Genomic DNA, 25,729 nt, shown 5'->3' on the forward strand with positions numbered 1-25,729 from the left:
TTCCAGTCTAGCCGTGACCTCTACACTCGCCTGCACCTTAACTGCTGTCATCCTAGTAGAGCCTGCATCAGTGACATCTTGCGGCGTGTCCTCCATCCTCTCCATGGAGTGTCAGTCTCCTCTTATGCTTTGACAGTCCTGTGTGTGCTCCACCAGTGCCAGGAAGATCCTCCACCTCTGGTCCATTGTTTCGTTGCTTGATAGCAAACTAAGTCCATGGATAAGCAGAATTAAGCTTCGGATCTCGCAGGAGCTCTCACTTCATGTCGCGCCAGGCCATGCTCCATGCCTACATCTTTAGGCAGAGCACTGCCTGGGTACATTAGTAAATCAATTATTTAAGTATTACTGAAGGCTTTTGGGCGGGTCCAAACAGAGGAGCACATACTATTATCTAAGAAAATCTGCAAAATTACTCCATCCTTCAAGTACAGATTACCTGTCTCATTCTGTTGGAGGATGCAGTCAGGGTGTAACGCCTGCCTGCATCCACAGACTCGGGCTGTAATGGACAGGCTAGAGGGAAGCCACTCACTAAGCAGGACCCCCAGAACCCTGAAACCCTTTAACCCCTATACAGGGATTTGGAATTACACAGGGCCCAAGGTGATCACTACCTGTGGAAGGCTGCAGTCCGATGAGAGTAGTAGTCAGGCAGGGTCAAACCAGGAAATGCAAAACAGGGACAGAATCTGCAGGCAAGCACGTAAATCAGAAAACAAAGCAGAGGTCAAATCCGGATCGGGCAGTGAGGTACATAAAACGGCAGGCAGGAGGGTAGTCAGTAAACAAGCACCAGAATCACTAAACAGAACAGGGCAGGACAGGAACCAGGTATACAGAACTATTTCTGGCAGTGGTCAGAAGACAGGAGGGGAAATTAGAAGGGTGTGGTGTCTTCCCATTGGTTGCAGCTGAATGATGTTAACTTCAGCTGGAAGACACCCGCCACCAACAGTCAGCCAGTGGTACTGCAGATCCCAAGGAAACCCAGCCCAGTGGATGAGCGGAACCTGCGCCCACCAGCGCCGCTGGCATCGACTCCTCTCCCATCACCAGCACTATCCATGGCAGGAACATGCTGGAGCTGACTCCAGTGGTGACATAACACAGGGTCATGGAAATTCAGCTTCAAAACGCTGCCTCTTAGACACAATACTGGACACTGAAGGCTTATAACCTCAGGAGGTTAGTGAAATATTCCCAAGACTTGTATTACCTCAAGGGACGTTAATTTACCTCTGCTATTGTCACAGACGTGACAGAGTTAAATCAGATACCAAAAAACCTCAGTAGGTGTCACTACACAAAGGGTACACAGGGGTCAAGATACAATGGAGGTCCCTGACACTAAGGAGAGGGGAGTGGGGTCACCACCGGCAGCTGAACATGGCACTCCATGACGTCCCTATACAAGTTCTTTCACTTCACCGCCGACATTCTTAAGCCCTTGTTTACCCTAAACTCACCCCGACTAGTGAACAGGTTGACAAGATCACTAGTCTCCCCTCTACAATACAGAAACACAAGGGTAGGAAAACAGACAGGGGAAATAGACATGAAAAGGGAAAATACTCCAGAGAGCTTTAGTGCAGCAAAACATCACTGCTGCACACAACACAACAAACTTCTTCCAGAGCAGGCTCCTTCCAAAGTGGACAACATAGAAATGAGGATACAGGTTCTATCACAGGGTGCTTAACGCTTACAGCACAAATAGCAAAAACATGTTATTCAAGTAATAGCAATGGATCTGCCAGCAGTAAGGCGCTGTGACTTTCTGATACCAGACTCGTCCAAGGTCTCCCACAGGCAGGACACACAAACAGCTATTCCCTCCAAGTCATGTTGAGGGAATATTGTGTACAATTCATTACTCACCACGTGACTTGGGACAAAACTTCATTAGACTGCACAGTATATTTTACCAGATCACTACAACAAGTTTGAGTTTACAATTGCTCAGCAGTTAAAGGAACAGCAATATACGACATCGGGTCATGAGTACAAAATCAGCATTCAGTCTAGCTCTTTTGGCAATAGACTCATGCATTTTGAGAAATTTATTATCTAGAGGAATTTAAGTTCTCTTTTGGTCCCCATAGTCTTATGCTTACTTTCTACAGCTCACAACACACAAATATACAATGAGAACACAGAAGTACTCCCCTAGTTATTCTTGGTCAGGTCCAGGGTGATTTCCTTCGAGTCTAATTGCTGTAGATGTGATCAACTAGACTTGAAAGGGCCTTTACACGTTGATTCGAGGGGTTTTCTCAAGTGTCTCTTTACGGCGACCAAGTAACCAGGGACTGGTTTATGGGTACCTTTTAAGGAGTTCGGGTCTGGAATGCAAGAAAAACACATGAGTGCAAATTTATGGATTCATGTACCAATAAACAAAAATACCACTTGTAAACAGGTGTGTATTAGCCCTGAAAGTCACCCACTTAAACCCTTGAACAAATTGACTGATTCAGGAAAACTATTTCTCCCACAGTGAGTCTTTGTTTGTATTATCTTCCCATAACCATCACTCCCTTATTTTGGCTATTTCTTGTATATCAGCCACAACCTGGAGATTTCCCATAAGGTCCTATGTGATCTAGTATAGCATTATGGTGTGCTGAGACTTAATTCAGCTGGCAGTGTGACACATTATAGCGACTGCTATATATCCAAATCAGTTGTTCCTCAAAGTTCATCAAAGTTGCTGTGGTTGGGAGAAGCTGCATGAGCCCATCTAATATTGGCTGAGCGCTCTTTCTTGCTTGTCTTTTTAGGATCTGGAATTAAACAATACACCTGTTTAATACATTGTTTAGTCAATTATATAAGGCTTGTACAATGCTGGTAAGGTTATCACTGTGCATCTGAAGCATCTATGGGAAACAATTTCTAGCTTAGCACCTAAAACAGGATCATCTTCTTATGTAGAGACCTATTTATTAAGACAAAAAAGAAAAACAAGCTTTTGGTACATGACTTGCCAGCCTCCACCTTTACCATCTGGATTTTTAACTTGAATATTCCATTCAGCCTTACCAACTTCCCTCTGCTCTGGGAATGGTATGGAGTGTGGAAAGCCTGTAAATTCTCAGATACGATACGATCTGCCCAATGACCTTGCCTATAAAATATGTAAAATGGGGTTCCTGAAATGGTAAAATACACATACCACCTCCATCATAAATTTTTCAGCAGTAATATAGTTTTCTACACTGGATATGCATCAGATCAATCCTGCGAAGAAGTTAATGCAACACGCATAAACCTACTTGTGGTAGATGTATAAATCAATCTACAATCTCTGGAACCACAGAGTTGACAAGTTAAGCGTTTTTGCAGAGTCTTTACTGTTTTCCTTACATTGTATTGCAAACACATCTTAGAAGAATGGGTGTATCTGGCCACCTGGGTACTGAATCTTTGTGCCACCCATACCTTCTCTGCCAAGGCACATACTTATGGACTAACACATCTGTGAGAGACAGTTATATGGGTCATTTGTTGTGAATGTCATCCGAGGGGGTGATGGTTTGGAGCTCCCTGTGGTGGTCAGGACTGGAGGTGAAGCTGACTGTGACTCAACAGGTGTGGGAGTTAATTGGATGTTTGGGAAGCCCAATTGCAGATCAGCCTGGGCTATACAGAAGAGCAGTGCCTGCTTGCTGGGGTCGGTGATAGATGTTCAAGCCAATTCAGAGACTGAGGAATGGAGTTTGTCCTTCCATTTATCCTGTGTCTGTACCATTTCAGATAAGTTGCAAGTTTTAGCTTTATTGCCTGATCCACACCTAAGGCTATGTGTGCACTTTGCTTTTTTACCTGCTTTTCCACTGCAGCGTTTTCATGCCAAAATGCTTGCGTTATGCTTTTCAAGCTAAGTCAATGGGACATTGAGCTTTCTTGTGCGCACTTTGCTGTTCAAAACGCTGCATTTAGTTTGCATAAATTTGGGCAAAAACTCAGCGTTAAAATAAGCAACATGTCAATTGTTTTTGCCATTTTGGCTGCGTTTCCCATCCATTCAATTTAATAAAAAACTGCAGCGTTTCTAAAAGCACCGGAAAAGCACTAAAAACTCATGAAAACCGCAAGGTGCGCATAGGCTACTTTCTTTGCATTTTACATGCATTTTTAAAGCCAAAAGCATTGTCCTTTCTGCCAAAGGATACTTTTTGAACTGCAACTACCTCGACGCAAAGTGTGCACATAGCCTAAGGTTGTTAGTATTTCATTTTATTTTGCTTAAAGTCTGTTTTCTTGCAGGAGAGGAATTGTATTTCTGTTTTGATGAGGATGGGGGTTCCCCTCTGCAAGTCCCATTGCTAGGAAAGGAAGATTCTCCCTGTTCTACTTGATTATTTGCACTTTTGTATTTCTTGTGGTTTTTTGGTATTTTGTTTCTCCCATTATTTACAAGAGTACCTGATATAGTGGGGTAGAGACCATGTGGTCTCAGGGTTTTTTTTTTTATATATCAGGAGATTGTTACTTTTACACAGGGTTTTGCACTGATTGCAATCAGATTTCTGTCCTGTTCTATCTAGGAAGTCAGGCCTCGCCTTAGGAAATATAGATTACCAATCTGTGTATTGTGCTTTCTTACATCACCGTTGGCTTTATATGTTGGGGGCTTGCTATTCCTTTGGGGACTGCTCTAAGGCAAGATAGAAATTAGCAAACCTGTGAGGCGTAATAAGTTTCTCCGGCTGTGACAAGGCGTCTACGTGTGTTTAGGAACGCTCCACGGCTACTTCTAGTGTTGTCCACTAGATAGGGGATTGCGGTCAGCTCAGGTTCCAACTACTCTTGTGTTTTTCTGCTGATGGTATTTTTTCTGATCGTCCACGATGACCAGATCATAACAGTCATCACTGAGTACACATTAGGAAAGTTCTGCTGTTTATATACACAGTTGACCATCATACCCTTTACAATTCTACACAGATCTGTAATTCAGAGCCTTCATCCTCACTTTCTGTACAGGAGTGGTTGGGCTTTCATTACCTCATGTAGTGTAACCACAGCATATACATGACTGATGGACTAGTGAATTGCGCTCCTGGAAACCTAATAAATAAGACACCACACACTGCGTGACATGGATTAAAATTTTGGCCACAGCAGCCCTTTATTTTTAATAAGAAAAAACATCAACAAGAAAAAACAAGATTATCGGCCCAGAGATGTGGTTGTTATAAATCCCAGCCCCATATCCCCCTCCGCCGTGTACACCTAGCTCAAGGGGGAATCTGGGTATACCCCTTGATCATTTTCCTTGTGTCCGCTGAGCTCCTCCCCAGGGACCCATCTATTCCACTGTCCACTGAGCTCCTCCCCAGGGACCCATATTCCACTGTCCGCTGAGCTCTGGCCCAGGGACCCCATTAAAAACATAATTCTCCAACCAACAAAGAGGGGGTTTAAACAACCACATCCCGCCGCCGCCAAATGCTGCTGTAACATACAATATTAAAATGTTAATACAATATTAATATGTTGATATGACATTGTCAATTTGGATACATTACTGATAACAATTGATACAATACGATACAATACTAATAATGTTGATAAAATACCGATGATGTTGAATACCAATAACATTGTTAGAATATTGACAGTGTTGCAAAGTCCTGATATTGATACATTTCCCTTTATTATAGGGAGGGTGGGTGGGACAACTGCTTGTTCAGTCTTTGAGTCCAGGACAAAGGAATGACACCTTAACATGGGACCTATTTCTTATATGGCCCCTGCCCCCATCTCTCCTCCTGCTCGCTCACCCCCACCACCACATTCCTTAGGTAAAAACCCCCATCCCTTACTCCTTAACCCTTTCCTGGATCTATCACTGCCTCAGTCATGTACGTTACGGCTATCTGCCTTCACTCTGCTTGACTGATGGACTAGTGAATTGCGCTCCTGGAAACCTAATAAATAAGACACCACACACTGCGTGACATGGATTAAAATTTTGGCCACAGCAGCCCTTTATTTTTAATAAGAAAAAACATCAACAAGAAAAAACAAGATTATCGGCCCAGAGATGTGGTTGTTATAAATCCCAGCCCCATATCCCCCTCCGCCGTGTACACCTAGCTCAAGGGGGAATCTGGGTATACCCCTTGATCATTTTCCTTGTGTCCGCTGAGCTCCTCCCCAGGGACCCATCTATTCCACTGTCCACTGAGCTCCTCCCCAGGGACCCATATTCCACTGTCCGCTGAGCTCTGGCCCAGGGACCCCATTAAAAACATAATTCTCCAACCAACAAAGAGGGGGTTTAAACAACCACATCCCGCCAAGACTCGCTCTTGTGACACCTTACAAGAGTGAGTTCCTCCACAACTTAATGGCTCGTTCTACTCCTTCTTGTATTCCCAACATCCATATATCAATGCCAATGTCATTAAGATGTACCTTATCATCTCTCCAAAAATGTTCCTTTGTATTTTCCAGCATCTGGTGACGTATGGCCACCCCTCCGTTTTCCAACACAAATTTTGTTATTTTTTTTTTTTTTTTTTTTTTTTTTTTTTATTAACTTTTATCCTTGTATTATTGATGCGAGCCACTGATCGCGCTGTTCTCCACATTTGTCTAGCTACTATATCCGACCAGACCACCACTGTTTCTGGGTAAGACCTCCATAAATTCAACATATCAAGCTTTATGTTCCTAACTAAATGTCTTGATGTTCTTATTGCTAAATCATTACCACCTAAATGGATAAGTAAGACGTCCGGGGGGCGGTAGAACTCCACATGATACTGGATTTCTCTCAACAGCTGATGCCACTGCATTCCCCTCTTTCCTATCCATGTCACCCGTGCCAAGGAACTGGGCAACCCCAACTGTTTGCCATTAGGCCTGACTGCTGCACGTAAGGCCCCCCAAAAAACAATTGAATGTCCCATGATCCAAACCAGGCATTGCTGTTCAGCTAAAACAAAAGACAAAAACACAATTATCACACAATTGTCTAAATGAAGACACAACTACTATAAGGTTACCACAATGTACACATATATATACATGTACGCCATTTATAATAAATGTCATCGAATGCAACTCTTAAATCTGCTCGATTCCCATCTCCCGATTTTTTTTTAACTATGTCAGGCTCTAAGCCCCGTCTAGCAGCTTCTGTGGCTGCTCCTATCCTAAATGAGTGTGAAGTGAATGCATTTGGAGACTCTCCCAATATTGTCAGGCATTTTTTAAGAACTGCTGTGAATTGAAATTGTGACAATGACTTACAATCCTCATGAATTGCTTAAAGGAAACAATGTGATCCATTTTCCTCTACCCTGTTGATCAGTTTTTGACTTTGACAGAAACATTCTAATCTGTCTGTGTACTGATGCACGTCCTCGGCTTGTAGACCCCCACTTCTGGTGGAGCTACTCGACACCAACTCGCTGATTCTCAAAAGCGCCAAAAAAAAAAGGCCAGTGTGAATGCACAACTAAAGAGAAACACTTCAAACGGACTGCTCCAGACTCAGCCTAGTACACTCAGTATCTGCTGCAATAACTGGAAAGAAATCGGACGCCGTTTATCTCTGGTCTTCTTACAACTTTTTCTGTAACCCTTTAGAGCCTGCTTAACTAAAAATTGCTTTGTGTAATCAGTGAAGTCGTGCAACTTAAACCAACAAGCTAATCCAGACATTTTACTATCAATAGTGGACAATGAAGTACCATCCACAAAGGCCCTGCTAATGTAAAATAACAACAAGGAAACATTGTCATGTAACCTGGCATCATGTGCCACTAGAGCACACAAGTCTTCCCATTCCCTCCATGCTGACTGGTACCTCTGCCATGTGCTTACACCCACAGACCGTTCTATCAGAGCGTATGCGGTGTCACTGGCAGTGACCACAGAAAATCCGGACACTTCTTGCCTTGTACCTCTGCCATCGGGGCTAACGAACGGAATCTGTCCCACTGAAAACGAGACAGAGCATCAGCCACAGAATTGCACACACCGGGGACATGCACAGCTGTAATCTGACAATTTGACTTTAAACAGCGCAGCACTAGATGACGCAGCAACGTAACAACAGGCAGGGAAGAAGCTGATTGTTTGTTGATGACTTCTACAACTCCCAAGTTATCACAATGAAATCTCACTTTTCGGTTTTGGAAAATATTGCACCAAATTTCACAAGCAACCACTATGGGGAACAATTCAAGGAGTACTAAGTTTCGTGTTAACCCATTGTTTCTCCAACTCTCTGGCCACCTATCTGCACACCACTGTCCAGAACAATATGCACCAAAACCAGTTGACCCCGCTGCATCAGTGTGGATGTCTAGATCAAAATTTGAAACCGGTGGTCTGATCCACAATGACCTCCCATTAAACTCCATTAAGAACTGTTCCCATACCGCCAGATCGTCCTTTAATGTTCTAGCCAGCCGCACAAAGTGATGTGGAAAGGTTATGCCTGAGGTAGCTGCAGCTAGGCGCCTACAAAAAACTCTACCCATTGGAATAATGCGACACGCAAAGTTCATTTTTCCTAACAGCGATTGTAGATCCTTTAATCTGATCTTACGGTGGGATCTAACTTCTCTGACTGCCTCCAGCAGATCACTGACCTTGTCATCCGGTAATCTGCACTCCATTGCTTCACTGTCAATCAAAATTCCTAAAAACTTGATAAGTGTAGACGGGCCTTCTGTTTTATCTGATGCTAACGGTACTCCAAAACACTTAAAAACTGACTGAATCGCTGCCAATAATGAAGCACAAACAAATGACTTTGGTGGACCAATACATAGGAAATCATCTAGATAATGCAGGACAGAACGCACGCCGGCTTCCTTCTTTACTACCCACTGCAAAAATGTGCTAAATGATTCAAACAAGGAGCATGAGATGGAGCAGCCCATCGGTAAACACAAGTCTACATAAAACATTCCCTGCCACTGACAACCCAAGAGATGGAAGCTTTCTGGATGGACTGGTAAGAGTCTAAAGGCAGCTTCAATGTCTGTTTTGCCATTAAAGCTCCTCTGCCGTACTTCTGTACCCATGCAATCGCTGTATCAAATGAAGTATACGAGACTGTGCAAAGTTCCTGATCGATTCCATCATTAACTGAGCTTCCATGAGGGAAGGACAGATGATGGATCAGCCTAAACTTATTGGGTTCCTTCTTTGGGACCACTCCCAATGGAGAGACCCTTAAGTTTTCTATTGGCATTTTGGGGAATGGGCCTGCCATGCGGCCCAGGCCAATTTCTTTGTTTAGTTTTGTGGAGACAATGTGAGAATATGTATAAGCTGAAGCAAGGTTACGAGAACAGGTTAATGGGCCTGAAGTAGATGGGATCTTAAAACCTTCTGAGAAACCCTCCCCCAGCAATTGTGCTGCTTTTCTATCAGGGTACCTGCTTAGATAGCCCGCCATCTCCCCGAGTCTAATTGGGGTTTCTTCTTTTTTGGTTAATCTCTGCTGTTGGGGTTTTATTTCGTGTAAAGCATTTTGATAGGCTATGGTTTCCACTACAGAAGCTGCATTCATGTTTGTACCTGCATGTGTTTCCGAATCTGCACTGGCTATCATTGAACTGCCAGCAGCAACCTTTTCTGTTTGCTGCCGACAATCCGCTTGCTGATGATCTGCCGACATAGCCCTAAGGGGCAATAATGAAAATATTTCCACATATTCGTCGGCCCAAATCTTCTCCCTAACCTCCTGTTTCAAATGAATTCCTAGAGGACCCTCCAAACATACATATAATTCTCCTTTTGCTGCATCAGATAATGGAACCCCTTGTGAAATTACTGCGTCCTCCTGTGTGTCTGGATCAGCACACGACTGACTTACCACCTCCGGTGTCCGGGGACCATTCCCACACCATGCAGCAATAGGAGAAGAAGTTATGGGTAAGCTAGACTGACTCAAAGCCTCCTTAACCCCGGACACTAATTGCTGTACTACTGAATTAAGATCCCATCCTACATTGCCGGGAACTGTACCCCCAACTGAGCCCACTGGACTCATTACAGGTGTTGTTACACTAGATATAGGACAAGAAAAAGTGTTCTCACCAATACCTGGCTGCGTCCTAGGTTGATCAGCCGTTCGTGACGTATTAGTTATAGTCTCTACAGCCCCTCCATTATTGAAGTGCTGCGTGCTGCTGCCCTCTAGTGGGGAGTCGTTATCTGTGTCATAGTCATTGTCTGGAATCTCTGCTGAGTCTTGTAGCTGTAGACTTATTGCCTGACTCCAATCCTGAGCCGGCCGAAGAAGTCTTTGTCTGGTTAAAGTACTTTTGCGCAGTTGTCTTTTGGATTCCTACCACTCCTCGTGTAATGAGACCCCGGATCCGGAAATGTTGTGTGTCCTAAGCCAATCCCCCCGTGTTGGTTTATTTCCTGGGGTGAGGCCGTATGATGTCCTCTAGAATGATGCAAAGTTTGTTGAGGAAGTTCTAAGGATTCATGGTGGGCTGTGGTCACGTCAGTTGTAGCTTGTGTGGCTGCTTCTCTGGCTGGCACCTCAGTAGAGCTGGACTTTCTCCTTGCACTTCTTGGTGTCTCTCTGGTTAGGTGGTCGGGCTCTTTTCTCTGTCCCTTGTTATTCTTGTACTGTGTAAGATGGATCAGAGGCCGTGCTGCGCTTTGCTCTTTTCCTAGAAGTAACGGAAGGACTTATGATCCTATTGTGAGTCCTATTGGCCATTTCAGAAGTTAGTCTCTCAGGAGGTCTTGATCTTCTTAGAGTTTGATGTTCAGAAAGTTCAGAAGGGACAGATGCTGTATCCCGGGCACTCTTTAGCAATTCGTCCAGCTGGGCCTGAATCCATTCGGGCCTACATGTCAAAGCCGCGGCCTGAACGCTCTTCAGCAAGGCATTCACAACTGCTTGTTCAGTCTTTGAGTCCAGGACAAAGGAATGACACCTTAACATGGGACCTATTTCTTATATGGCCCCTGCCCCCATCTCTCCTCCTGCTCGCTCACCCCCACCACCACATTCCTTAGGTAAAAACCCCCATCCCTTACTCCTTAACCCTTTCCTGGATCTATCACTGCCTCAGTCATGTACGTTACGGCTATCTGCCTTCACTCTGCTGTACACACACCACGATGTCAGTGTACCGTCCCCCCACACACAGTACGATGTCAGTGTAACATCCCCCTCCACACACACACAGTACCATGTCAGTGTAACGACAACCCACACACACAGTACCATGTCAGCGTAACGCCCCCCCCAACACATACACAGTATGATGTCAGTGTAACGTACCCCACACACACACAGTACGATGTCAGTGTAACATCCCACAGACACCACGATGTCAGTGTAACGTCCCACTCACACACACACACAGTACGAGGTCAGTGTAACGTCCCGCACACACACAGTACGAGGTCAGTGTAACGTCCCACTCACACACACACACACAGTACGAGGTCAGTGTAACGTCCCACTCACACACACAGTACGAGGTCAGTGTAACGTCCCACTCACACACACAGTATGAGGTCAGTGTAACGTCCCACTCACACACACTCAGTACGAGGTCAGTGTAACGTCCCCCACACACACAGTACGAGGTCAGTGTAACGTCCCACTCACACACACACACACAGTACGAGGTCAGTGTAACGTCCCACTCACACACACACACACACACACAGTACGAGGTCAGTGTAACGTCCCACTCACACACACAGTACGAGGACAGTGTAACGTCCCGCACACACACAGTACGAGGTCAGTGTAACGTCCCACTCACACACAGTACGAGGTCAGTATAACGTCCCACTCACACACACACAGTATGAGGTCAGTGTAACGTCCCACACACACACACACACAGTACGAGGTCAGTGTAACGTCACATACACACACAGTACGAGGTCAGTGTAACGTCACACACACACAGTACGAGGTCAGTGCAACGTCACACACACACACAGTACGAGGTCAGTGTAACGTCACATACACACCCAGTACGAGGTCAGTGTAACGTCACACACACACAGTACGAGGTCAGTGCAACGTCACACACACACAGTACGAGGTCAGTGTAACGTCCCCCCCCCCCCCACATACACAGTACGAGGTCAGTGTAACGCGTCACACACACAGTACGAGGTCAGTGTAACGCGTCACACACACAGTACGAGGTCAGTGTAACATCCCCCACACACACACAGTACGAGGTCAGTGTGACATCCCCCATACACACACACAGTACGAGGTCAGTGTAACGTCCCCCACACACACAGTACGAGGTCAGTGTAACGTCCAACACACACACTCAGTACGAGGTCAGTGTAACGTCCCACTCACACACACACACACACACACACACAGTACGAGGTCAGTGTAACGTCCCACACACACAGTACGAGGTCAGTGTAACGTCCCACACACACACACACACACACACACACACACACACACACACACACACACACACACACACAGTACGAGGTCAGTGTAACGTCACACACACACACACAGTACGAGGTCAGTGTAACGTCACACACACACACAGTACGAGGTCAGTGTAACGTCCCACTCACACACAGTACGAGGTCAGTGTAACGCGTCACACACACACACACACAGTACGAGGTCAGTGTAACATCCCCCACACACACACAGTACGAGGTCAGTGTAACGTCCCCCACACACACAGTACGAGGTCAGTGTAACGTCCCACTCACACACACACAGTACGAGGTCAGTGTAACGTCCCCCACACACACACACACAGTACGAGGTCAGTGTAACATTCCCCACACACACACAGTACGAGGTCAGTGTAACGTCCCCCACACACACAGTACGAGGTCAGTGTAACGTCCCACTCACACACACACACACACACACACACACACACACACACACACACAGTACGAGGTCAGTGTAACGTCCCACTCACACACACTCAGTACGAGGTCAGTGTAACGTCCCCCACACACACAGTACGAGGTCAGTGTAACATCCCCCACACACACACAGTACGAGGTCAGTGTAACGTCCCCCACACACACAGTACGAGGTCAGTGTAACGTCCCACTCACACACACACACACAGTACGAGGTCAGTGTAACGTCCCCCACACACACACACACAGTACGAGGTCAGTGTAACATTCCCCACACACACACAGTACGAGGTCAGTGTAACGTCCCCCACACACACAGTACGAGGTCAGTGTAACGTCCCACTCACACACACACACACACACACACACACACACACAGTACGAGGTCAGTGTAACGTCCCACTCACACACACTCAGTACGAGGTCAGTGTAACGTCCCCCACACACACAGTACGAGGTCAGTGTAACGTCCCACTCACACTGACCTCGTACTGTGTGTGTGTGTGTGTGTAACGTCCCACTCACACACACACAGTACGAGGTCAGTGTAACGTCCCACACACACACACACAGTACGAGGTCAGTGTAACGTCCCACACACACACACACACAGTACGAGGTCAGTGTAACGTCACACACACACACACAGTACGAGGTCAGTGTAATGTCACACACACACACACAGTACGAGGTCAGTGTAACGTCCCACACACACACACACACACACTCAGTACGAGGTCAGTGTAACGTCCAACACACACACTCAGTACGAGGTCAGTGAAACGTCCCACTCACACACACACAGTACGAGGTCAGTGTAACGTCCCACTCACACACACAGAGTACGAGGTCAGTGTAACGTCCCACACACACACACACACACACAGTACGAGGTCAGTGTAACATCCCACACACACACACAGTACGAGGTCAGTGTAACGTCCCACTCACACACACAGTATGAGGTCAGTGTAACGTCCCACTCACACACACAGTACGAGGTCAGTGTAACGTCCCACTCACACACACTCAGTACGAGGTCAGTGTAACGTCCCCCACACACACAGTACGAGGTCAGTGTAACGTCCCACTCACACACACTCAGTACGAGGTCAGTGTAACGTCCCACTCACACACACACAGTACGAGGTCAGTGTAACGTCCCACTCACACACACAGAGTACGAGGTCAGTGTAACGTCCCACACACACACACAGTACGAGGTCAGTGTAACATCCCACACACACACACAGTACGAGGTCAGTGTAACGTCCCACACACACACACAGTACGAGGTCAGTGTAACGTCCCACTCACACACACACAGTACGAGGTCAGTGTAACGTCCAACACACACTCAGTACGAGGTCAGTGTAACGTCCCACTCACACACACACACAGTACGAGGTCAGTGTAACGTCCCACACACACACACACAGTACGAGGTCAGTGTAACGTCCCACACACACACACACAGTACGAGGTCAGTGTAACGTCCCAAACACACACACAGTACGAGGTCAGTGTAACGTCACACTCACACACACACAGTACGAGGTCAGTGTAACGTCCCACTCACACTCACAGTATGAGGTCAGTGTAACGTCCCACTCACACACAGTACGAGGTCAGTGTAACGTCCCACTCACACACACAGAGTACGAGGTCAGTGTAACGTCCCACACACACACACAGTACGAGGTCAGTGTAACGTCCCACACACACACACACACAGTACGAGGTCAGTGTAACGTCCCCCACACACACAGTACGAGGTCAGTGTAACGTCCCACTCACACACACACACACAGTACGAGGTCAGTGTAACGTCCCACTCACACACACTCAGTACGAGGTCAGTGTAACGTCCCACACACACACACACAGTACGAGGTCAGTGTAACGTCCCACACACACACACAGTACGAGGTCAGTGTAACGTCCCAAACACACACACAGTACGAGGTCAGTGTAACGTCACACTCACACACAGTACGAGGTCAGTATAACGTCCCACTCACACACACACAGTACGAGGTCAGTGTAACGTCCCACACACACACACACAGTACGAGGTCAGTGTATCGTCACATACACACACAGTACGAGGTCAGTGTAACGTCACACACACACAATACGAGGTCAGTGCAACGTCACACACACACAATACGAGGTCAGTGCAACGTCACACACACACACAGTACGAGGTCAGTGTAACGTCCCCCCCCCCCACATACACAGTACGAGGTCAGTGTAACGCGTCACACACACACACACAGTACGAGGTCAGTGTAACGCGTCACACACACAGTACGAGGTCAGTGTAATATCCCCCACACACACACAGTACGAGGTCAGTGTAACATCCCCCACACACACACAGTACGAGGTCAGTGTAACGTCCAACACACACACTCAGTACGAGGTCAGTGTAACGTCCCACTCACACACACACACACAGTACGAGGTCAGTGTAACGTCCCACTCACACTGACCTCGTACTGTGTGTGTGTGTGTGTGTGTGTGTGTGTGTGTGTGTGTGTGTGAGTGGGACGTTACACTGACCTCGTACTGTGTGTGTGTGTGTGAGTGGGACGTTACACTGACCTCGTACTGTGTGTGTGTGTGTGTGTGTGTGTGTGTGTGTGTGTGTGTTGGACGTTACACTGACCTCGTACTGTGTGTGTGTGTGGGACGTTACACTGACCTCGTACTGTGTGTGTGTGTGTGTGTGTGTAACGTCCCACACACACACACACACACACACACACACACACAGTACGAGGTCAGTGTAACGTCCCACTCACACACACACACACAGTACGAGGTCAGTGTAACGTCCCACTCACACACACACAGTACGAGGTCAGTGTAACGTCCCACACACACACACACACACAGTACGAGGCCAGTGTAACGTCCCACACACACACACAGTACGAGGTCAGTGTAACGTCACACACACACACACACACAGTACGAGGTCAGTGTAATGTCACACACACACACACACAGTACGAGGTCAGTGTAACGTCCCACACACACACACACACACACACACACACACACACACACACACACACACACACACACACACAGTACGAGGTCAGTGTAACGTCCCACTCACACACAGTGTAACGTCCCACTCACACACACTCAGTACGAGGTCAGTGTAACGTCCCCCACACACACAGTACGAGGTCAGTGTAACGTCCAACACACACACTCAGTACGAGGTCAGTGTAACGTCCCACTCACACACACACAGTACGAGGTCAGTGTAACGTCCCACACACACACACAGTACGAGGTCAGTGTAACATCCCACACACACACACAGTACGAGGTCAGTGTAACGTCCCACACACACACACAGTACGAGGTCAGTGTAACGTCCCACTCACACACACACAGTACGAGGTCAGTGTAACGTCCAACACACACTCAGTACGAGGTCAGTGTAACGTCCCACTCACACACACACACAGTACGAGGTCAGTGTAACGTCCCACACACACACACACAGTACGAGGTCAGTGTAACGTCCCACACACACACACACAGTACGAGGTCAGTGTAACGTCCCAAACACACACACAGTACGAGGTCAGTGTAACGTCACACTCACACACACACAGTACGAGGTCAGTGTAACGTCCCACTCACACTCACAGTATGAGGTCAGTGTAACGTCCCACTCACACACAGTACGAGGTCAGTGTAACGTCCCACTCACACACACAGAGTACGAGGTCAGTGTAACGTCCCACACACACACACACAGTACGAGGTCAGTGTAACGTCCCACACACACACACACACAGTACGAGGTCAGTGTAACGTCCCACACACACACACACACACAGTACGAGGTCAGTGTAACGTCCCACACACACACACAGTACGAGGTCAGTGTAACGTCCCAAACACACACACAGTACGAGGTCAGTGTAACGTCCCAAACACACACACAGTACGAGGTCAGTGTAACGTCACACTCACACACACACAGTACGAGGTCAGTGTAACGTCACATACACACACAGTACGAGGTCAGTGTAACGTCACACACACACACACACACACACACACACACACACACACACAGTACGAGGTCAGTGTAACGTCCCCCCCCCACATACACAGTACGAGGTCAGTGTAACGCGTCACACACACACACACAGTACGAGGTCAGTGTAACGCGTCACACACACAGTACGAGGTCAGTGTAATATCCCCCACACACACACAGTACGAGGTCAGTGTAACATCCCCCACACACACACAGTACGAGGTCAGTGTAACGTCCAACACACACACTCAGTACGAGGTCAGTGTAACGTCCCACTCACACACACACACAGTACGAGGTCAGTGTAACGTCCCACTCACACTGACCTCGTACTGTGTGTGTGTGTGTGTGTGTGTGTGGGGGACGTTACACTGATCTCGTACTGTGTGTGTGTGTGTGTGTGTAACGTCCCCCACACACACAGTACGAGGTCAGTGTAACGTCCCACTCACACACACACACACACAGTACGAGGTCAGTGTAACGTCCCACTCACACACACACACACACACACAGTACGAGGTCAGTGTAACGTCCCACTCACACACACACACACACACACACACACACACACACACAGTACGAGGTCAGTTTAACGTCACACACACACACAGTACGAGGTCAGTGTAATATCCCCCACACACACACAGTACGAGGTCAGTGTAACATCCCCCACACACACACAGTACGAGGTCAGTGTGACATCCCCCATACACACACACACAGTACGAGGTCAGTGTAACGTCCCCCACACACACAGTACGAGGTCAGTGTAACGTCCAACACACACACTCAGTACGAGGTCAGTGTAACGTCCCACTCACACACACACACACAGTACGAGGTCAGTGTAACGTCCCACACACACACACACAGTACGAGGTCAGTGTAACGTCCCACACACACACACACACACACACACACACACACACACACACACACACACACAGTACGAGGTCAGTGTAACGTCCCCCCCCACACACACACACACACACACACACAGTACGAGGTCAGTTTAACGTCACACACACACAGTACGAGGTCAGTGTAACGTCACACACACACACAGTACGATGTCAGCGTAACGTCACATACACACACACAGTACGAGGTCAGTGTAACGCGTCACACACACAGTACGAGGTCAGTGTAACATCCCCCACACACACACACAGTACGAGGTCAGTGTAACGTCCCCCACACACACAGTACGAGGTCAGTGTAACGTCCCCCACACACACAGTACGAGGTCAGTGTAACGTCCCCCACACAAGCAGTACGAGGTCAGTGTAACGTCCCCCACACACACAGTACGAGGTCAGTGTAACGTCCCCCACACACACAGTACGAGGTCAGTGTAACGTCCCACTCACACACACACACACAGTACGAGGTCAGTGTAACGTCCCACTCACACACACTCAGTACGAGGTCAGTGTAACGTCCCACTCACACACACTCAGTACGAGGTCAGTGTAACGTCCCACTCACACACACTCAGTACGAGGTCAGTGTAACGTCCCCCACACACACAGTACGAGGTCAGTGTAACGTCCAACACACACACTCAGTACGAGGTCAGTGTAACGTCCAACACACACACTCAGTACGAGGTCAGTGTAACGTCCCACTCACACACACACAGTACGAGGTCAGTGTAACGTCCCACACACACACACACACAGTACGAGGTCAGTGTAACGTCCCACACACACACACAGTACGAGGTCAGTGTAATGTCACACACACACACAGTACGAGGTCAGTGTAATGTCACACACACACACAGTACGAGGTCAGTGTAACGTCCCACACACACACACACACACACACACACACAGTACGAGGTCAGTGTAACGTCCCACTCACACAGTACGAGGTCAGTGTAACGTCCCCCACACACACAGTACGAGGTCAGTGTAACGTCCCCCACACACACAGTACGAGGTCAGTGTAACGTCCCACTCACACACACACACACACACACAGTACGAGGTCAGTGTAACGTCCCACTCACACACACTCAGTACGAGGTCAGTGTAACGTCCCCCACACACACTCAGTACGAGGTCAGTGTAACGTCCAACACACACACTCAGTACGAGGTCAGTGTAACGTCCCACTCACACACACACACAGTACGAGGTCAGTGTAACGTCCCACTCACACACACAGAGTACGAGGTCAGTGTAACGTCCCACACACACACACAGTACGAGGTCAGTGTAACATCCCCCACACACACACAGTACGAGGTCAGTGTAACGTCCCACACACACACACAGTACGAGGTCAGTGTAACGTCCCACACACACACACAGTACGAGGTCAGTGTAACGTCCAACACACACACTCAGTACGAGGTCAGTGTAACGTCCCACTCACACACACAGTACGAGGTCAGTGTAACGTCCCACACACACACACAGTACGAGGTCAGTGTAACATCCCACACACACACACACAGTACGAGGTCAGTGTAACGTCCCACACACACACACAGTACGAGGTCAGTGTAACGTCACACACACACAGTACGAGGTCAGTGTAACGTCACACACACACACAGTACGAGGTCAGTGTAACGTCACACACACACTCACAGAACGAGGTCAGTGTAACGTCCCACACACACACACAGTACTAGGTCAGTGTAACGTCACACACACACACAGTACAAGGTCAGTGTAACGTCACACACACACACACAGTACAAGGTCAGTGTAATGTCACACACACACACACACAGTACGAGGTCAGTGTAACACACACACAGTACGAGGTCAGTGTAACGTCACACACACACACACACAGTACAAGGTCAGTGTAACGTCACACACACACACGCTGACCTCGTACTGTGTGTGTCACGTTACACTGACCTTGTAGTGTGTGTGTGTGTGTGTGTGTGTGTGTGTGTAACGTCACACACACACACACACACACACAGTACGAGGTCAGTGTAACGTGTCACACACACACACACACAGTACGAGGTCAGTGTAACGTCCCACACACACACACAGTACGAGGTCAGTGTAACGTCCCACACACACACACACACACACAGTACGAGGTCAGGGTAACGTCCCGCCCCCCCCCACCCCCACATACACAGTACGAGGTCAGTGTAACGTCCCACACACACACACACAGTACGAGGACGAGGTCAGTGTAACGTCCCCCCCCCCCCCCCCCACATACACAGTAACACAGTACGAGGTCAGTGTAACGCGTCACACACACACAGTACGAGGTCAGTTTAACATCCCCCACACACACAGTACGAGGTCAGTGTAACATCCCACACACACACACACACACGCACACACACACACAGTACGAGGTCAGTGTATCGTCACACACACAAAGTACGAGGTCAGTGTAACGTCCCCCACACAGCACCATGTCAGTAAAACATCCCACACAGTATGAAGTCAGTATAACGTCCCAGAGTACCATGTCAGCAAATCGCCCCCCCACACAGCATGATGTCATTATATTGCCCCCCCCTTCTCAGTATGCCAGGATATCGTCCCCCGCAGATAGTACGATGTCAGTATAAGGTCCTCTACTTATATAAGAATGTCATGACTGATGGTTTTGGAATGGGATAAACCCTCATGGTCTTTTAACAATTATAACTACAGTATACTTCAAGCCTAATACACAGCACACACGTTTGGATGCCTCAAAAGTCTAAAGCTGTATTTACATCACAGGATTATAACCCCAATAGTAGGCGATAAGTGAAGTGCTCGGCCACAGAAAATATCGGACACTGTGATATCCCAGCTGTCTGACATAATGCACCAGGCCAGACAGTCATAGAGGCATTAACGTACATCATTCAGGTTGACCCTCCCTTGCCTCCAACTTCTGCCTGACTCTTAATCCACCAAGCTGTGACAGTTCTTACAGTGTCTAGGAGAGGAAAACATCCTGTAGGAGAGATCTCCAATCTGACCTAAGGATTGCTCTTCCTTTAGTTTAGGAGGTTTTAGTCAATTATAACTTTTTATAAAGAGAACTGAACATGGATCAAAAATATATGACCAGAAATACAAGTACAATAAGATATGCATCACCATGCAAGTAAGGTTGAAATTAACAATTGTAGAAATTATTTCAACAGGGCAGGAGGAAGGAAAATCTCTCTTCTTGCTTTTAAGAGCTGAGAAAGAGAAGCCAGAATCCCATTCCCTAATAAATTCCCCTCCTCCCCAGAAAGCTCCAGGCCTCTACCTGTGCTCGTCTCTATGATGCAGCAGCCCCCAGATGAGATAATGGATCCCCAGAGCTACAGTAAACCTCAACTCTAATAATAAAAACGCAAAACACTAGTGCAGGACTGCATTATAGGTCTGTCCCCACCCAAAGGAGGGGATGTTACACAGTAGGGATATACGTATGGTGTATGAAGTGCAGAGTCCTTGGAATGACCAAGAACTACTAAATAGAAACTACTTGTACTGATACCAAATAATAAAGATCTCACAGCCCACCTCAATAGTCCACAGGGATGGACCGCACTAGTGCTGACAAATTCAGACCCCGCCGTACACATGCATTATCAAGGAGTCCATAGAGCGCATGCAAGTCTACCGCACTGAGGAAAACGAACAGCTAAACAACGAGCGTGATACATAAGGACCCCTGCTATACAGCAAGCCCCCTCCATATGGAGCCCTCTATACACCTCAGAGGAACACGGACAGCTAAAGAAAAACGTGCAACCGCCTCTAAGACTTCTCCCGAGCATCTCCTGTCCTCTGGAATTCACTGCCTTCACATGTCAGATTATCCACCACACTTGCAAGCTTCAAACGGAACTTGAAAACTCATCTGTTCAGAAATGCCTATAATCTCCAATGACCTCGCCGCCTCACCACCACCCGAGCTGCCGCCTCACCACCACACAAGCTGCCGCCTCACCACCACCCGAGCTGCCGCCTCACCACCACACAAGCTGCCGCCTCACCACCACCCGAGCTGCCGCCTCACCACCACACAAGCTGCCGCCTCACCACCACACAAGCTGCCGCCTCACCACCACACAAGCTGCCGCCTCACCACCACCCGAGCTGCCGCCTCACCACCACACAAGCTGCCGCCTCACCACCACACAAGCTGCCGCCTCACCACCACCCGAGCTGCCGCCTCACCACCACACAAGCTGCCGCCTCACCACCACACAAGCTGCCGCCTCACCACCACACAAGCTGCCGCCTCACCACCACACAAGCTGCCGCCTCACCACCACACAAGCTGCCGCCTCACCACCACACAAGCTGCCGCCTCACCACCACCCAAGCTGCCGCCTCACCACCACACAAGCTGCCGCCTCACCACCACACAAGCTGCCGCCTCACCACCACACAAGCTGCCGCCTCACCACCACACAAGCTGCCGCCTCACCACCACACAAGCTGCCGCCTCACCACCACCCGAGCTGCCGCCTCACCACCACCCAAGCTGCCGCCTCACCACTGTACCAGAACTGCCGCCCGACCAACACCCCAGCTACTGTCTCCTTCCCAATATCCTATAGAATGTAAGCCGCAAAGGCAGGGTCCTCTTTCTTCTGTACCAGTCTGTCTATTGTAACTTGTATATGTGTTCTGTATGTAATCCGCTCATGTACAGCACCATGGAATCAATGGTGCACTATAAATAATAATAATAATACACCTCACCGAGGAACACCGGAAGGTAAAGAAACGAGAGTCATACATAAGGACCCCTGCTATACAGCAAGCCCCCTCCATATAGAGCCCACTATACACCTCACCGAGGAACACCAGCAGTTATATGATAGACAAGGACCTCCACTATACAGCGAGCCCCTCTATACCTCCCACAATACACCACTGCGACCTCTGCCCTTACAACTGCTAGCACGAGTCGCGCACGTAACATCTCACGAGTATTGCCCTCCGCGTCCCACGTGACCGCTGAGGTGTGTGACGTCACGTCTATCAGGACATGAGTTCATTGGTAGATGCTATGATGTACGGGATCTTTCCCGGTATGACGTCACTTCCGCCACGTGTTAGGGGCGTGGCCTGATTTAACAAGGCGACGCGGCGCAGATTGCATCCTGCAACTCGCTTTGTGGACGCTGTTTTGTTCTGCAGCGCCGTGGTTTTGCATTCTTCGCTCTGGCTGACATTGTCTCATGCACCAGGGGAAATCGGTGTCCTCAGACTGAAAACCGGAATTTTTTATTATTATTATTTATTTAAATGGAGAGTGTGAAGGCTTCATGCTGGGTGGCTGTGTGTGGTGGTATTTGGATGGGTTGGGGGTTAATGCTGCCTGATGGCCTCTGGTGGGAGTTGAGGGGTTAATACTGCTAGGGGGGAGGCCGCTGGTGGGAGGTGAGGGGTTAATACTGCTAGGGGGGAGGCCGCTGGTGGGAGGTGAGGGGTTAATACTGCTAGGGGGGAGGCCGCTGGTGGGAGGTGAGGGGTTAATACTGCTAGGGGGGAGGCCGCTGGTGGGAGGTGAGGGGTTAATACTGCTAGGGGGGAGGCCGCTGGTGGGAGGTGAGGGGTTAATACTGCTAGGGGAGATGCTAGATTTTGGAGGGGGAGGAATGATTTCATGAAACATGTCACTGGAAGGGGCGGGGCCTCTAGAACGGTCAGCAGTGGGCGGGGCCTCTGTGTTGTGCAGACTGTGAGCGGGAAGCAGCAGTGCTCGGACTGTGCAGAGCGGACGAATCCTGACCCTGAGGTGGGAGAAACATTCAGCCTGGATTTTGGGGGCACAGAGCAGTGTCTCCTGTCAGTGCTGGGGGCTGCAGCTCGTGTATGTGTTACAGGGAATGTACTGCGGCTGCAGCACTGTGCTGTGGAGGCTTCAATAAGAAAGGGAGGTTACACGGTGCAGGGGGTGATACTGTGGAGGCTTCCATAATGTGTGGGGGTTACACTAGGCAAGAGGCGCCGCTGCATGTTTGGGGGGACTTACAGGAGGCAATGTGGAATGTTCTGTGGGCTTGCACTTGCCAGGGAGTGACTCCACTCGTTTGGGGGGGGGGCTCGCACTGGGCAGGGGGTGACGCACATTTGAGGGGCTCACACTGGGCAGGGGGCGATGCTGCAGGTTTGGGGGCTCGCAGGGGGCGACGCTGAATGCTTGGGGGGCTCGCACTGGGCAGGGTGCGACGCTGCATGTTTGGGGGCTCGCAGGGGGCGACACTGCACGTTTGAGGGGCTTGCACTGGGCAGGGTGCGGCGCTGCATGTTTGGGGGGCTCGCAGGGGGGGCGACGCTGCACGTTTGGGGAGCTCGCACTGGGCAGGGTGCGACGCATCATGTTTAGGGTACTTGCAGGGGGCGACGCTGCACGTCTTGGGGGGCTCGCACTGGGCAGGGGGGCGACGCTGCACGTCTTGGGGGGGGCTCGCACTGGGCAGGGGGGCGACGCTGCACGTCTTGGGGGGGCTCGCACTGGGCAGGGGGCGATGCTGCAGGTTTGGGGGGCTCGCAGGGGGGTGACACTGAACGCTTGGGGGGCTTGAACTGGGCAGGGAGCGATACTGCACGTTTGAGGGGGCTCGCAGAGGGCAATGCTGCACGTGGAGGGGGGGGCTCGTGCTGGGCAGGGGACCGTGTTGCACGTTGGGGGGGGGGGGTTCGCACTAGGTAGGGGGTGACGCAGCACTTTCGGGGGGCTTGCAGGGTGCTGTGTTGCACTTTGGGGGTCTTGCAAGGGGCAACCTTGCACGTTGGGGGGGGGGGCTAGTGATGGGCAGGGGGCCGTGTTGCACGTTGGGGAGGGCTCGCACAGGAAACTGTGTGTTATTAATCTTCTCCCTTTGTTTTTCATATACAGCTTGTGGCTATCAGCACTGGGTGTAATTGTCCCCCGTCGTGCCACCTTAGAGACTGAGAGAACAGTGTGGTGTAATCCACATCAACCTCCCATGTATTCAACAAGAGAGGATTTTTATGGTTAATGGAGAAATACAATTTTTACACCTAAAACGCACGGGACTCCGATACAAAATCTTTTTTTTCTTTCATTGTCGCCAATGTCCAACATGGCTTAATTGTTCGTATTGATTTGTAAAGGTGTTATATAGTTGTATCCCCGACCTTCTGTCTCCTCCCCATTACCCTGTAGACTGTGAGCCCCCGAGGGCAGGGTCCGCTCCCCTCTGTACCCGTGTCAGGATTGGTTAATTCACTGTAATTTATATCTGTATTTTGTGTGTAACCCGTTCCCATGTACAGCATGGAATCAATGGTTCTCTATAAAAATAACTATAAATATTTCTCCTTTTTGTTAGAATTATTGGTATGTGTGTTTTAATAAAACTGTTCTAGAAGTTTGGGATGAATTTTCATTTCTTTATTGATAAAGCTCGGTGTGACATTAGTGATCAGTCACTGCTGGTTGGATCTGTATCGGGCTGTGGTCACACATTGCTGTAGGTAGTTTCGACATTGCTCACATGTAGACCCACACTAAACTGTTCAGATCTCGCTGACTATTTATTTTCTGTCTTTAGCAGCCCCTGGTCCTCTTATGCCCCACATTTATTAGGCCCCAGTTGTGTTTCTCGGTGTTTCCCTCCTTTTGTAACAACTCCATGAGGCTCACACCGCCTGATTCAGGTCATTGGGGGCGAAATCCCCCTTTTTTTTTTTTTATTGTCTGTCTCTTTCCCTGTCTGCCTTTTTTTTTCTCTTTCTTTCCCTGTCTTTTTTTTTTTTTTTCCCGTCTCTATTTGTCTCTTTCTGCCTATTTCTCTGTCTGTGCCTT

General features: G+C 48.8%; 1 long non-coding RNA gene across 1 annotated transcript; it reads left to right on the forward strand.

The window, feature by feature from the left end:
- The first annotated feature begins 23,558 nt into the window (after positions 1-23,558).
- LOC142309800 (uncharacterized) lies at positions 23,559-25,292 on the forward strand. Its single transcript, XR_012753996.1, has 2 exons — positions 23,559-23,692; positions 24,797-25,292. It is a non-coding gene; the product is annotated as an uncharacterized LOC142309800 (long non-coding RNA).
- Positions 25,293-25,729: the final 437 nt, after the last annotated feature.

This window comes from Anomaloglossus baeobatrachus, chromosome 5, assembly GCF_048569485.1.
Source record: "Anomaloglossus baeobatrachus isolate aAnoBae1 chromosome 5, aAnoBae1.hap1, whole genome shotgun sequence".
In the NCBI taxonomy this organism is placed as follows: Eukaryota; Metazoa; Chordata; class Amphibia; order Anura; family Aromobatidae; genus Anomaloglossus; species Anomaloglossus baeobatrachus.